We start from the raw sequence: 14,385 nt of genomic DNA, 5'->3' as shown, positions 1-14,385 counted from the left end.
GGGTGTTGAGTAACCAACCGTATGTGGGTTATCGCAGATTTGACAGTGTGCTTTGCGATGGTGAAAGGCAGTGGTTAGAGCAGTGGGATTCTCCGTGAAAGCTGCTGTGCAAAGACTTTTGCAGGGGATACTGTTTATTACGGCATAAACAACATGAACCTGGTTTTGGTCAGTTTTGCTGTACAGTGCGATCATTTATTTGTTGGACAAAGAAATGTCAGTGTGGGACTCTAAATTCCCAGCGCTGAGAGTTGCTAGCAATAGGATTAATGCAATGTGTCCACTATACTCGTTGAGCTGGAATAGTTATTGATATTGCTAAGAGGGAAGAATGCTTGATTTCACTGCACGGTGTGGTGTACGTCTGCAGTTGACTGCTTTCTTTTTTGGCATTTCTATTGACCTCTGGTGAAAATCCTTGATCTGCCCTTGTTCTTGGGGACAGTAAGCTCTTTTACTGCATGTTTCTATCATGAGAACTGGTGTATTGCTGTACAATAGCAAAGGTGGCATGAGAAGAAAGGGAAGGAATATAAACTAGGAGAGATTTCTGGTGGGTTTTGTTTTTTTTCCTTGGATGTGGGAAATGAAGAGGTTCTCTAAAGTTCGCTGGACATGTTGTGTAGATGAGAGAAACTGAAAAGAATATGAGGCGGGGTGGAAGCCGTCACACAAAAAGGAGGAGAGCAGGCAAGTGAGGTTTTGTGTGTTTGATGAATTAGGGCACACTGTGTTAATGGTGAGACAGCACTACATTGTGTTCTGGACACGTGCTCGGGGGGGCTGCAACTAGTGACGATGGCTTGCACTGAACTGTACGTGCTCAAAGCCTTCTTCCAAATGCTGTCCTGTGCTTCTGTTGCTCTGGACTTGAAAACTGTGACTAGCTGTGTCTGGGGATGGACTGTGCATGCAAGATGTGTTATCGTAGGTTTAAATCGTTCTGATTGCATATATGTGTTGAGGAGAAAGCTGTTGTTTTTTTTTCTTTTTCGTTGTTCTTTTTTTTTTTTTCTTTTTCCTCTCCTTTTCTCTTTTTTTCTGTTTTCCCCTTTAATTCTGGTATGTTGATGTACATTCTCGCTGATGGTGCAAATAGCCCTAAATGTTACTATGAATGGATACAAAGGACAAACTTTTTTTTTTTAAATGCATTTCAGAGTGTTGACATGACTTCAGTAGGACAAACTCTTGTAGTGCCTCCATGGTGGAACATAAAGGAATAACAGATGTTTGGCTTTTTAACTGAGAATCTTTGGTCCATGAAAAGGCCGTTCTGGCTTTCCCTGCGGGTGTTACCCTTTGGCCTCTGTACTTCCATCAGCAGACCTGGTTTTGCTCTGTTAGATAATTTATGAATTAGTTCGTGTGCATGTAATGGTATGGAATTTTTGTCTCTGACCATTAAATTACTTTACCGATGGCTTTGTTCACTAAACCCCCACTGCCTTAAATTTCTGAATAAAAATGTTTAGTAACGGTGTCACTTGTAATAGTTTCTGTGCTGACTTGTGCATAAAGGAAATTGAATTCTGTACCAACAGTTACATTCTCATTTCTCTCCCTTCTTTGCAATATGAAGTTATTTCAGGACTCACAGTTCTGTAGGCCTGTGTAAACCATTCTTTGCAATTTGCTAATTGCCCTAAAGACTAACTCCTAAGTAATCTTGGACATCCTGGTTGGTTAATACTAGTTAATAACAAGTCTGCTAAAAAAACAGCTCAGGTAGCATTACAAGATGCTTTAAACCTCTTTTGTACCCTGTTTTGGAGATGTATAGCAGACTTGTCTGCTTAACGGAACGTCTGAATTCAGTGAAAAAAGAATATCGTGTCTTTCATTCATGATATTTCCTTTCATTCAAGGATTCCCTTTGCACAGGGAATGAATCCCGGTGATACTGGATGTCCTTTGATCAGAGTTGTCCTATTTCTAGCTTGTCTGCAGCATATGCCTTTTCAATGATCTCGGTTCCCTTGATACTTCCCATTTTCAACAGGTAAAATTTTTGTTGCTATTTCTGTTTGTCTTGAGAGGAGAAAGGCATAAATGTAAGCAGCAGCTGGAGACGCGAAAGGCAGAATCTGTTTAGGAAGCTACAGAAGGATGAAAGTAAAATTTCGTACTGAAAGACCAACATGGAAAGTAATAGAGACATATTTTTTAATATAGAACATGTGATATAGTTCTTGTATGGTCATTCTGTAGGTTGTTATGATTTTTTTGGTCAGCCAACTTCTATAAACAATAACTTTGTTTTACGGTAGCTGCTGCTGTGTTATTGCTTAATCCTACTTATTTGTGGCAGCTGCTCTTGAGCAGGAAGCTTGGGATTTTTTTCCATGTTTTCTGGTAAGCGTGCCTCCGGTCTGGTTATCTGAAAGGGAATGAGTAGCTTAGACACTTCTGCCTTGTTAATGACTAGAAAAGGTAATTGTGGTAAATCATCAGAGAGGAAAAGCTTTTCTGAAGAGAGGTAAACAAAGTGTAAGTTGGATGCTGTGGTGCTAGTTTTTGCATGACTAGTTGTGTGGATAAGGGTAGTGTAGATACACTTCCACAGCACCTCCAGAAGTGCTTCTACAGAGCCGAGACCATCTGTGACTTTAGTTATTTCCGATGTAGCCTTTATGAACTCGTTAGTAAGGGATTCCTTGGGAAAAGCAAACCTAGCAAAAAGCAATGCAAAAGGTGGTCTATGAATAAATCTTTCCATCATAAGAAGTCCTGAAATTCTATCGTTATCAAAGACAGATTCAGCACATTGGCCTTAGCTTGGATACTGACTTCCAAAATGAATGAGTTGTCATGTCCTCTTACGTCTTTCTTAAAAATCACAGACTTTATCTCAAACAGAATCAAGATGTGCACAGTAGAAGGTGAACTGCGTGCAATCATTATGTAATTTGATTTCATAGGTCTTACTGAGTTCTTTGTCTTCTGTTTTGTGGTAGTCTGACAGAGTGGATCTACATATGAATATCGAGTTTAAAGAGTCTGTGTGGTACTCTCTCTTACTCTAATGATGCATGCGTTAGAGCAGTGTAAACAAAGTACGCAGATAATAAAATTCTTAACGTAAGTTTTGAACATCTGTCACCCTGAAGTGAGGGAAATAAACTTGAGCATCTGTTAATTCCAGCGAAAAACAATACATACGGGACACATGGGAATTGCTGTAGCCTCACTGAACTGATAGGAAGTCAGACTGGTGCAGCGGTGGTAAACTCGTGTGCTGGTACATGAGTGGAGAAATATTGCCCAAACTACAAGCAGTTAGACTTTATAAGTCTTCTGTTCTTACTGTACGGGGGATGTTGTATGGTGTACTGTGGTACTTAATGTGGGATAGGGAAAGATGTGTAGGTGTGCAGGGAAGGGGCAGAGACAATGAGTGTAAGGCGTAACCATAGATTAACACTGCAGACTCCTGCATTGCAAGGGTAACAATATACCGCTGTGCAGACCTGATGCTGAAATTCAGCCTCTTTCAGCGGCCATTACTCAGGCTTTGTGCGAATTCACCCTATACAGGACTTTAAAGCAATTGGATAATGCTAAATTGCCTCTTAAGTCATCTGTAGAAACTGACAGATAGCAAATCTTTTATGCTTCGGGCATATGGAAGTGGTTTGTGATGCAAACATACTATCTAAAGTGGAAGTGCAGCATGGCTTTTGTGAGCTCTCATCTGTGTACCTTGATTACATCTCTGTCTGAACGCTGCAAATGCCAGAAGTTTTACATTGCTTCAAAAACTAGGCACAGAGAGCCTGATGAAAGAAAAATCAATTAAGGCTGTAGAGAAAGTGCCTTGTATCAGACTGACGGGAACTGGGAGAGAACGTTGCCCGCTGCCTAAACATCTCTTGTTTCCTTTTTTCCCCATGCTAGGGCAATGCTGGGTTAGGGGGGACCTCGGGATTTGAGGCAGTATGGCTGCTGTTAGGGTACATCTGTATTTTGCCCTCCCTTTCATATTTCAGTTGTACTCGTCCATCGTTTTCTGCCTATGTAACTGGGTACACAATGATTTAATTCTGCTTACAAGATTCAGCTTAGGTCCTTGTCTCTGCAGATGTGTCCTGAATCCTTCCAGGAAAGGCCTGCGCTGTTCTTTGGAGACAGCAAAGAAGGGAGACAGGATGAGGAGAGTGCTACAAAATTTCTCAGTGTAAGGCTTCATCCTTGCTGTGAATGAGGAACATTTGCTTACTTCACTGGTCAGATTTGTATGAATGCAGTTACACCAGGCAGGTACAGGGCAGAATGAGTGTGTTGCATTTCCAGTTTAGCCAGAAGACCCACAGAAGGGAGGAAACTCATGGGTCAGTAAAGGAGGGCTAAATTAGAGGTTAGCATATTCAAGTGTCTAGACAGCAAATACAGACATACTGCAAAAGTCAGTCTGTCAGGGAGTGGATAGTCTAGATTAAAAAGCCATTTCAAAGGCATGTTGTTGGGATGGGGTAATCATGTGCTCAGACTTTTTCAGTACATAAGCATAAACTGAGTGAGGGAAGAGATCAAAAAAGGACACAAAGATTGACACAGATTCTGTAGCAGCTTAGACTGGAATGTAACTTGATAAATTAAAAATAGCTGGTTGTTCACACTTGTGTTTCCCAGAAATGGCCATAGCCACATCTGTTTCTTACCATCTATTCTGTAATATCTGAATGCCTTGCAGAAATGTTACATCCATCCTGCTGCTGTAGGGACGTTGTTAAACAGTCCTCCCAGGCTGAGTTCATTCTTGCTCTCAGGCATGTAAACTGGTCATCAGGAGGCCAAGCTGTAGTCTGGTGAAATACCCGGAGCTCACTTAATCCCTGTTAGACTGGATGCTTTTAGGGCAGTGTTGAGAGACGCTCCACTGCAGGATGCTGGGCAGATCAGCAGAAACAGAGGAGCTGACTCAAATCCCAGTCTAACTGCCCTGTTGCATCCGATCTCCCTCCTTACAGAGCCAGAGGGCTTGCTGTCAGCTGACTGGCTCAGATGTGTTTTTATGCCCTTTAGGCACAGTGTTTCACACAAGTGTAGTGTTACGCATAATGACAGTTTGGGGGCAGTTCCAGGAATCTACCCATGTGCAGTGTTAGGGTCTGCGACACTGCTGAAGTTCCTGTTCATCCTTCCCGAGAACATGTCGTATTCTGTTACCTTTGTCTATTACGCGATTTCTTTTTCAGTGTGCTTTTTCTGTCATGGTCATCTTTGCTACATAGATAGATGTCATCTTTGTGGCGAAGCTAAATGGCCCGGGAAGAATAGGATGCGTTCACACAGTATTTCACAGGTAGAGGTGCCTGCGATGGCTGTTCTTCAAAACAAGTAGCAGCTATGTGAGTAGTGGCATAGTGCTCAGCTTGAGGCGTTATACCTTACCTCGTATGTTGGCTTTGATAAACATCCCAAGTGAGCTCGCATCTGAAAACTGCAAAACACTCTGGGTGTGGGTGGGTGTGTGTGGGGGGGTCTGTGTCCCTGCCAGGGAAGGATTTTTGCCTCTTTGCTCCAAGAGATCTCAACTGGTGTGTTCGCTGCAAGGACCGTATCTGATGCAGGAGCCTCTGAACTGGTCCTTGCACTAGGTAAAGTTTATTAATTACTCTATCAATCAAAAACACGAAGGTATGGGACATAAATTAGATAGGTAGGCTGTGTGTGGAAGGAGCCGGTCCCGGGTGATCTGGTGCACTTTAGCACATGCTGCTGAGGCCCTACGTCGGTGGAGCCGATCTCCCGGCACACCGTGTTGCATGGATTGCTGCGGCCAGACCCTCGTTTGTCAAGACCAAACAGGAACTCTTGAAAAATAACTAAATATTGTCAGCACCTATAGCTGTTGGGTATTTTGTATTGTCAAGCTTAGAAGTTGTCAGTCTTTTACTATCATAATTGTAGGTTTCACTGAGATTGGAAAGAATGGTAGCAGTCAGCTCTTTGCTTTCTTTGTGCCTTTTGCTGTGGCTTGTTCTATCCTTTTTACATATTAAAGACAATGCCAGACTCTGTTCTTTTGATAAAACTGTTTATTTATAGAGTATCATCAATAGGTGTGGCTTATGACCTCTACAAAATAAATAGTAAGCAAAACTGACAGCCTAGAAGTATAGCATGCTATTGAAAACATAACCCAGGGAAGCCTCGGTTGCCTTATGTATCAGGTTAGGTATTTGTGAGACCTCTGAAAGAAGGGGAAGGAGATTTCACAGATTTTACGAGATCTGAAGATGGAATAGTGTGCGGCTTTGGTGAGCGAGGGAGGTAAGCGCAGATAGAGCAGGAAGGACAGTGGGGATAAAACTCAGCTGCTTCTCGTTCTGAACCAGTAATTTAAGTTGAAAAGCTATATATATAGAAATGGTATTTGGAAACAGTTCTAAGTGTATCATTGTAGAAATTAATAGTTCAGTAACTTGATTCCCAAATACTGTAAAGTTAATTTTATTCATATTTGAGATTCTGCCTATATAGGGCATGTGGAAGGGGACACTACAGGCCGCTGAGCATTTATATTTTGAGACGTATGCTTGTATTTGCTGATTACTGATCTCTTGCCACAGACATCCCCAACAGAGCGAGACAGTGCTGCTGAACTTGCTTCTGTGTTTTTGTCACGTCAGAATCTGACATGTGTTTTTAATGTCTATTTATGAATGACATCTTTAATTCCAGAGCCTAATGCTTACTTACCTGAGTGCATCTTTGTGCCTACTAATAAAACACTAATTTTCTGAGAAGCCGAACACTACAGGACCTAATGATTTTGGTGGGAAAAAAGATTAATCAACATTGCTGATATTAAAAATATTTATTCACAAGTATTTTTAAAAATTGGTGTCTCTAGTCCCCTGTATTTAATCAAGGATTTATATACATGATCTAAATAACCTTTGTGAGGTTTAGAGAAAAAACGAAGGTCATACCTTGAAGATCAGGTTGCCTCAAAACATTTCAAATTGGGCATCTCAAAAATGGAGGCATGAGAATAGGTTTTCACTCTTAAACATATATGTCATGAATGTGTACATATATATGCACGTGTGTACAAGACAGGTTTTAACTGTCCTTGTGCATAGCAGCACTGGCTGCAAACAGATTAGAAGAAGGGGAAAAAGCTGGTATGATCACAGTAATGCTCAAGAAACTTTTTGTACAACATTTCCTAATCTCTTTTTATGTCCCAGCTTGTCTCCCCCTTTTTTTTCTTAATGTTTGATTTACTAACTTCATTCACCAGCTTCATGTATTTGGACAGAAAACGAGATTCCTCTTGCACTTGCACCCAATGCCCACAGCGTTCATGTTTCAAGGCACTAAGAAATACTGCAGAGTGAACTCCTGTGCCTGGTTCGTACTTCTGAACCTTGTGGCAGTTGTTGGAATTTCCAGCTGTTGCCAATGCGAGTTGCGAAGAGCAAAGCTGGGGGATGTATTGAGTGGCAGTTAGTAGAAACCCTGACAGACAGATACCTTTGCACAAAATTGCATTAAAATAAGCTACTTGATTACTTACAGTCTTAGGACAGTATTTCTACATGATGTGTGCTTGATATTTTATGTGTGTTGGCTCTACTGTGAAGCTGGGCGGGGGGAGGAGGAGGATTCCAAGGTGAACTGGAATTTATTAATGCTGTAGAAGTAATAATCTGCTTTTAGGAGCAAGAAATATGACCTTTTGAGGGTCTTGGTCTGCTTTTCAGTATCTTCACACCTCACGTAAAAATGGACAGAATTATAAAACTGCAAATTAAGGGAATAACTGATTGTGTGTTTCCCCGCTCCGCTCCCCCCCAACAAAACAGAAAACTAAAAAAAATACTTTGTCCTCCTTTAATATACCACATTGGAATATATAAAGCACTTTTTCAAAATCTAAATTGAATTCCCTTCTCTGTTCAAATTTAAAAAATTTACAAGGGATAATTCATTTATGCAATTTCTTGGCTTTAAGTACGTTGTAGAAAATTCGTAGGAAATATTTCACACTTCATTTGAGGGGTGAATCCAAATGATGGTGGGCGTTTTTTGAGCAACTAAGTAGCTTGAGTTTTTACATCATCTTTGATTTTAACTACTTAAGTTATATGGTGTTTGTTCTGTCATAATCATCCCCTTCTAATTGCTACTCAAAATTACGCAAGTACCATAGTCAAATATATAACCTTTAGTCAGTTCAGAGGCATTTGAGTTTTACATTTTTTAGCATAGATTTGTGCTGATGAGATGGAGCTGTTGAAAGCAGATGTGAAAAGTGAAGCGTGATCGAACTGAATTTGCTGTTGAACTTAAAATACGGGGAGGAAAACAGTGTTGCCGTCGGGCGGCTGTCGGCAGCCCTGCAGGGAGGGCCGCGGGGCGAGGCCTGGGCGCTGCGGCTGCACGCGCACGGCCTGCGGCTCGGCCAGAGCCCAGCGCCCACCCGTCACGAAGTCGCCATCGCCTCAAGACCCTGCTCTCTTCCTCCCTCCGCAGCGTCACTGCAGGTTTGGAAGGAACCGTTTCTTCGTGGAAACATCTTCTCTTCCTGCTGGGATCTGCTGAGCGTCTTTACGGACTCGGGGCAGAGCCACCGGTCGCCGGTGAGCCCATGCGGCCCACTGCGGTCACCGGTGTGCCCAGCCTGCCGGAGGCACAGGCTCCGCTGGGCAGGGGCAGGAGGTGGAGGCGGCTGTGGCGTGGAAACTCCTCTCTCATCCTGTTCCTGGATCACTACGTGTTTTGTTCTCCCTCTGTCGCCTGTGCCGCCTCCTCTGCCATTCCTACGTGCTCGTAAACACAGGAAGAATAATTTTCTTTGTAATTTTGCGACTGGGAATCCTATCCCAGATAAACTTTAACATTTCCAGGAAGTCATAGGTACTTCTCTTTAAAACATAATGAGTGTGTCTTTGTTTTCTCCTTCTCTAATTGGCACTTTCCATTCTAATAAACCAACACCCACAAACTATGCAGCCACATGATCTTTTCAGTTAATACAAATCGTCATTTCCAGTCCAATAGACACAGTTAATTGTGCAAACCTGTAACACACCCATAAAGTGGCTATCTAGTTTGTTATGCAAGGATGAATCATGAAGGAAATGTGGAGTGTAATTAAATACAGTGATGCAGAGATAGTAGTATGAAGCCAAAATCAAAGTATAAGTGATAATCATCTGTATTAAATGTTTGTTTCTGCATGTTGTTTTCAGAAATTACTTAAATGATAAGGTATCTGGCTGCTGCACACATGCCTGGCATATGTTTTGACAAGTTAAAAAATGACCTGCAAAACTGTAAATAAGCTGAACCAAGTCTGCTATCAAAATAGTCTTTTGGGGAAGGAAAGGTATGTGGCTCAATCTCAGACATGGCACACAGCCACTTTCTAATTCTGGTGTCATCTCCCAAATTTTCTGGTCTTGCTGGAAGCAGTAGTTTCAAAGTAAAGCCTTCATGAAGTTTCTGCTGTTAAATGATTTCTAGTAATAAAGGCCTTATTGCCAAGTTACTTTAGTATCCCCTCACTCTGTTAAGGAAACATGTTGTCTGTATATTGACAGAGAACTTTGGGCTTATGCAGAGGACAAGTTTTTCTGGTGATGGGTTAATGATTTTTCTTACATACCCTTTTTAGAACTTCGCAAATAAGCTTTACACATGAAATGCACATATGCAGAGGGGTGGCTGCACAGTACTCTGCAAACCCAAGATGCTCACAGTGTGAGAGACCATTTGTCTGCTTCTTTGCTTGTCTTCCACACACACCAAACACTGGTGATAACCTCTGGCACGTTCGTGGTAAACACATTAAGAATTGTTTTTCTTGTCTGTCAGATGGTATTGTATTCCAGTGCAGCAGCTGACAGCAGTTCAGCAGCATTGTCTCCTGAAGTCAGCTGGCTGGCTCCCAAAAGACAGCCTGTATTTCAATGGAAAAGAAAGATAATCCAGAAGTATGTGTAATGAAAGTAACATCCGTTCAGGATCTTGTGTGTGTGCGTGAATGTCGAGACAGTGCACGAACTGAAGTTCTGCATTTGAATCTTCTGCTTGGCTGTGGATCCAACTAAAGCTGAGAGATTTGTGTGCGGGAATAAAAATAACATGAGAAATGCTGTAATGGGCAAGACCATCAGTCCGTCTAGGCCAGTAGTTGGGCTCCTGTGGGAGTAATGGGAAAGGCCACTTTGGGGAAAGCTTGCAAGCCTGGTCAGTTTTGTAGTCCAGTCTTCCCGCGCTCCCCCAGAAGCCACAGCTGTTGTAGCCGGGTTACATCCCTGCCTGCTCTTGTATTTTCTGGTTTCAGATCAGTTTTCCATGCATTCATCTGGTCCCATTTTGGACCTGCTGAGTGTCGCTGCTTCCACGGCCACTGGTGGTAGCAGGCTCTGGGAGTTGCCTGCTCACAGCGTAAAGTGTTTTCTTTTATCTGCTCTATCCCAATTTGCTGCTAGTTTCCACAGGAGCCCCTATTTCTAAAATTACAGTGTCTGGCAAATAACTATGCATGGCAAGAGCTGCACGTTCAGCTTGTTTACTGCCTTTATGGGTTTTGTTAACCTGGATTGTAATCCTTCCAGTCTCCCACAACCTTCTCCCTTGCAGATCGGTCTCTCCCCATGAGCACCTGTTCCTTCCGTCGTTGTAGTTACCTTTCTCTCTGCGTCACCCTTGGTGTGGAGACCAGAGCGACACATGGGACAGATGCTTGCTCTGACTGGCCGTATCCTTCTACTTTTTGTTGTCTGTTTTTGGCAGCTGCCCCAGTTTGAGCCGCTGATTGTGGAGGGCTGTTGCGCATGACTTGGTGGTCTCTTGTCTGAGCTGTAACTGCTGCTTCTGGGTTCAGCCTTGTGCCGGCCGCCAGACTGATTTTCTCTAGGTGTATTACCTTGTGTTACCTGCACTGAAGCACCTGCGCTTCCTAAAGTAGAGGCCATAGGAGTTACTTTTTCTGCAATGTATGGGTAATGCCTTTGAAATATTACCACAGTTCTTATTGAGTTGATGTACCTAGTTTTGCTTTTACAGAAATTACTCTGAGAAACGGCAACAGCCATTGCTTGTTTGTGATTAGTGTGTTGCTGGTTGGAGGGAAGGAAGATTAATTTATTTACTTTTTTATTCACCACCTTCAAGCATTTTCAGTGTAGAAAGAGATTCCTGAGGAATAAAAGCGTATGCTTGCGTTAGTGGGAGCAGCCAGCTAATTAGTCTGAAGTATAGTAGCCTAGGATACTGTTCCATCTGCTGGGGTGGGGGAACCACCACCACTCAGGTGATAAGCAGGAACACAGCAGATTTCAGTAATCAGCACGGCAGCTGTTTTCAGGCTTTTTATTTCGCTTTCCAGGCATTTTTCTGGGAGCTGTTGGAGGGTATGCTTTATGTTTTAAGGCTTGGAGGTTCTTAAATCAGTCTATAGCATGAGTTGGTTTTAAACCAAACACATGGTATAAAGCATGGGTGGCTTTGAGCAGCCTGCGTTCTAGTCCTATCAGCAGCAAAGGTGCCCTGCAGGGCAAGGTGAGCTCAGGGTGGCTCTGAAGGGCTGGTCCAGCATGACCTGTGTTTCCGTGCCCGAGGAGGGAGCAGGAGGGCCTGGAGCCTGTCATCAGTGACGTGTCACTAGAACTGACTGCTGAATCCCTAACAGATGGCGGACAGAAGGTGAAGGTTCCTCTGCACCATTTCTAAAGTGTTTTACTTCCATATTTGTTAGTGGGTTCTGTTGGAGGCAGTAGATAGGGATGGAGTTGAGTGAGGTGTTATGTACAATGTAAAACAAATTGTCTTTGGTGTAAAACAAAATTTACAGTAGAGCATTTGAACACATTGCCAAGTGGGGATAAAGTGGTTCTTGAGTAGGCAACCCTACCGTAGGGTGCTCGAGGAGAAGGATATTGGCAAATGTTCCAGGGATAATGCCTTCGCTATCTGTTTGCTTGCTGAGGAATTGCTGTGTGATACCTGACACACTTCCTAGTGCCCTTCAACACATTATTTGAAATTGCCGTGGATAGTAGGATAAATTAGACTCAGCCTAGATAAGAGAGATTACTTTAATCTCTCCCTTTTCCTATTCGAGGTTGCATGAATAGCCAGTCTCCATCTGTGTCCGTAAGGCTAACTGGTCTGTAATTCGCTTCATCGCCAGACTGGGTAGCAGGGCTTTGTATCTCTCCTCAAAGCTCCAGGACGCCTGTGATTCTCCAGGGTATTTTTGCTATATGGCATTTTCAGAGGTCGCTTTGCTTCCTTTGAAATGGAGATGCTTAAGAATGCTCTATGCCGTAAAAGTTATGTTAATGTATTTAATCACTTGAATTTAGAGTTTCTGGGAAATTACTTAAACTGTACCATTGCTATCTATATTTGAGAGAAGCTGGATCAGCTGCTTGTACATGAGGTTCAGGTAGCTGGTGTTTATTTTGTAAAGAAGGTATCAACAATGTTATTTGGCAAGCAAGTGAACAGGAAGAAATGTCACGAGAGCCATTATTTCTTGGTGTCAAAGTGAAAGGGTTGGCTTGATAATTTGTCCTGATAGCTGAGTAACCCTGAGTCACCCTAAGTAAGACTTGACTGCTGAAGTCAGATTTAAGGTAGCTGGGATATCCCAGTCTGTAATCTTTTTTTGTTGTCGTTGTAAAGTTGAAATCCTTTTCCCCTTGGGTGGGGGTGGGGAAGCAGTCTGTCAGCATTTTCCATATGTTACTATGAATTCACCTGGCATTCCTTCAGGGGTGGCTTGCACAGCTGGGCTACATCTCTCATCTGCCTGAAGTTCTGTAGAAATTAGCACGTGTCACGGGAGTCGTGATAGTATTGCCTCACAGCAGAAGTTTTGGTTTCATCTGCACTGCTCTGTCCGGTAGTCTCCAGGGCAGGAGCTGAAAACAAGGTAGTTGCTGTTCATGGTGTCTGCTTATGAGAGATTTTTTGTGACACCATGAGGAATGCTGTGGAGGAGAGGAAGGAGAGACTCCAGTGCTGCTTGTGGATGCAGTTACCTGCAGAGTGGAAAAGTCATGGGCATCCTTCATCTTGCATCAGGGAACTCAAGCAGAAAAGGTGACGTGGGATCTTTCTTTGTGGGCATCTGTGTGCATTCTTAGAGCTGAGAAGATTCAAGGAGTAAACTCAGAAGAGAACAAGAGCAAGAAATCCCAGGAGGGTTTCTATGCAAAAAGCAGCAAGCTGTTCAAAGCGTAGGGGATGGTGTGGTGAAGGTGAGAAGTCAAGGTCGAGCAAAAGGAATGAGGAGGCAAGTAGGAGTCAGATGAGAGCAGCAGGGGCCTGAGGGGATGAGTATGCGGCTATGAAAGTTAGGAAACTAAAGGAAAAAACTGTCAGAAGAAAAATTTCTGTGGTTGAAAAAACCATTTTGTCATCTGCAGCTGGGTGTAAGGGGAACGTCCTCACAGTGAAGGAGTCTGGTATGGGAACAGGTTGCTCAGAGGGGTTGTACAGTCTCTGTCCCTGGCGAGTTTCAAGACCAGACTGAATCAAGCCCTGAGCAACCTGGTCTGATGTAATGGCTGATGATTCTGCCTGGAGAACGTGGTTGGACTACAGACCTCATGAGGTCTCTCCCACCCGCAATTGTCATACGATCCAATTTCTACTAAGCACAGGAAAACAGAAAACTGTAGGAGTGCTTTTGTCCAGCTTGCTTGAATTTCACTTTTCTGGATGACCCTGCCCCAAATATATGTGCGTTGTTTGCTTTCACAATACTTGAAACCAACACAGCGATTAACTTTTGAGAAATTCCCTTCTAAAAATGCTAGACTGAGGAATTATATGTATTACTGTAAGTTGTTTTGTTTTAAGGTAAGTACAGCCCTCTTACAATTTCAGAAGAAATCGTCTTCCCCAATAAGGAGCTAAGGACAGAAACTCCTGAATGGCTGCTGTCTTTAAAGACAATGAGTTTCACAACTGCCAGCCCCAGCTGCTGATAATATATCCCAGGGATTTGTTTGAACACCTAGTTTAACTTTTTTTAATCAGCTAGCTGTGACATGGCTAGAGAAACATTTATAAACATCTCAATTTACCACGAGGTTGCGGGATTTTCTGTCTGAAACTAAGTCTATGCAAAGAACCTGGATTCTGCATGTGCGGAAGCCTACAGAGTCTTATTTGGACAAAACAGTAAGAGAGAAAAGGACATTGCTCACTTGGCTGTTCCTGTGGTTGAGTCAGGAGGGGCGGAACAGAGCGAGCAGTTGGCCAAAGGTGAGGGTGCTGCTGAGCCGCTCCCCGAGACGGGCTGGAGGCACTTGGCACAGCAGCCTCTGGCCCTGGGGACGCTGGGGAGACTAAAGGATTGCAAGAGACAGCCTAGCATCTGACTCAGAGTTTGGAAGGGACTGTACTGAC

The 14,385-nt window shown here is 43.1% G+C and overlaps 1 protein-coding gene across 24 annotated transcripts in view; it reads left to right on the top strand.

Annotated features, from left to right (window-relative positions):
* SLC45A1 (solute carrier family 45 member 1) overlaps positions 1-14,385 on the top strand; it is a 75,275-nt gene that overhangs the window by 1,612 nt on the left and 59,278 nt on the right. For 21 of the 24 annotated variants that reach the window (XR_008469472.1, XR_008469470.1, XR_008469471.1 and 18 more), the window contains exon 1: positions 813-14,385. This exon is cut by the window's right edge. The exons of the other annotated variants lie outside the window; for them this stretch is intronic. The gene's annotated coding sequence lies outside the window, so the exon portion shown is untranslated. Of the gene's footprint in view, positions 1-812 lie in introns of those variants that run through there. 24 annotated transcript variants of the gene reach the window in all.

The sequence above is a fragment of the Rissa tridactyla genome, chromosome 16, assembly GCF_028500815.1.
Source record: "Rissa tridactyla isolate bRisTri1 chromosome 16, bRisTri1.patW.cur.20221130, whole genome shotgun sequence".
Classification (NCBI taxonomy): domain Eukaryota; kingdom Metazoa; phylum Chordata; class Aves; order Charadriiformes; family Laridae; genus Rissa; species Rissa tridactyla.
The sequence above is the reverse complement of the archived record's forward strand: the minus strand, read 5'-3'. Positions and strand labels throughout refer to the sequence as shown.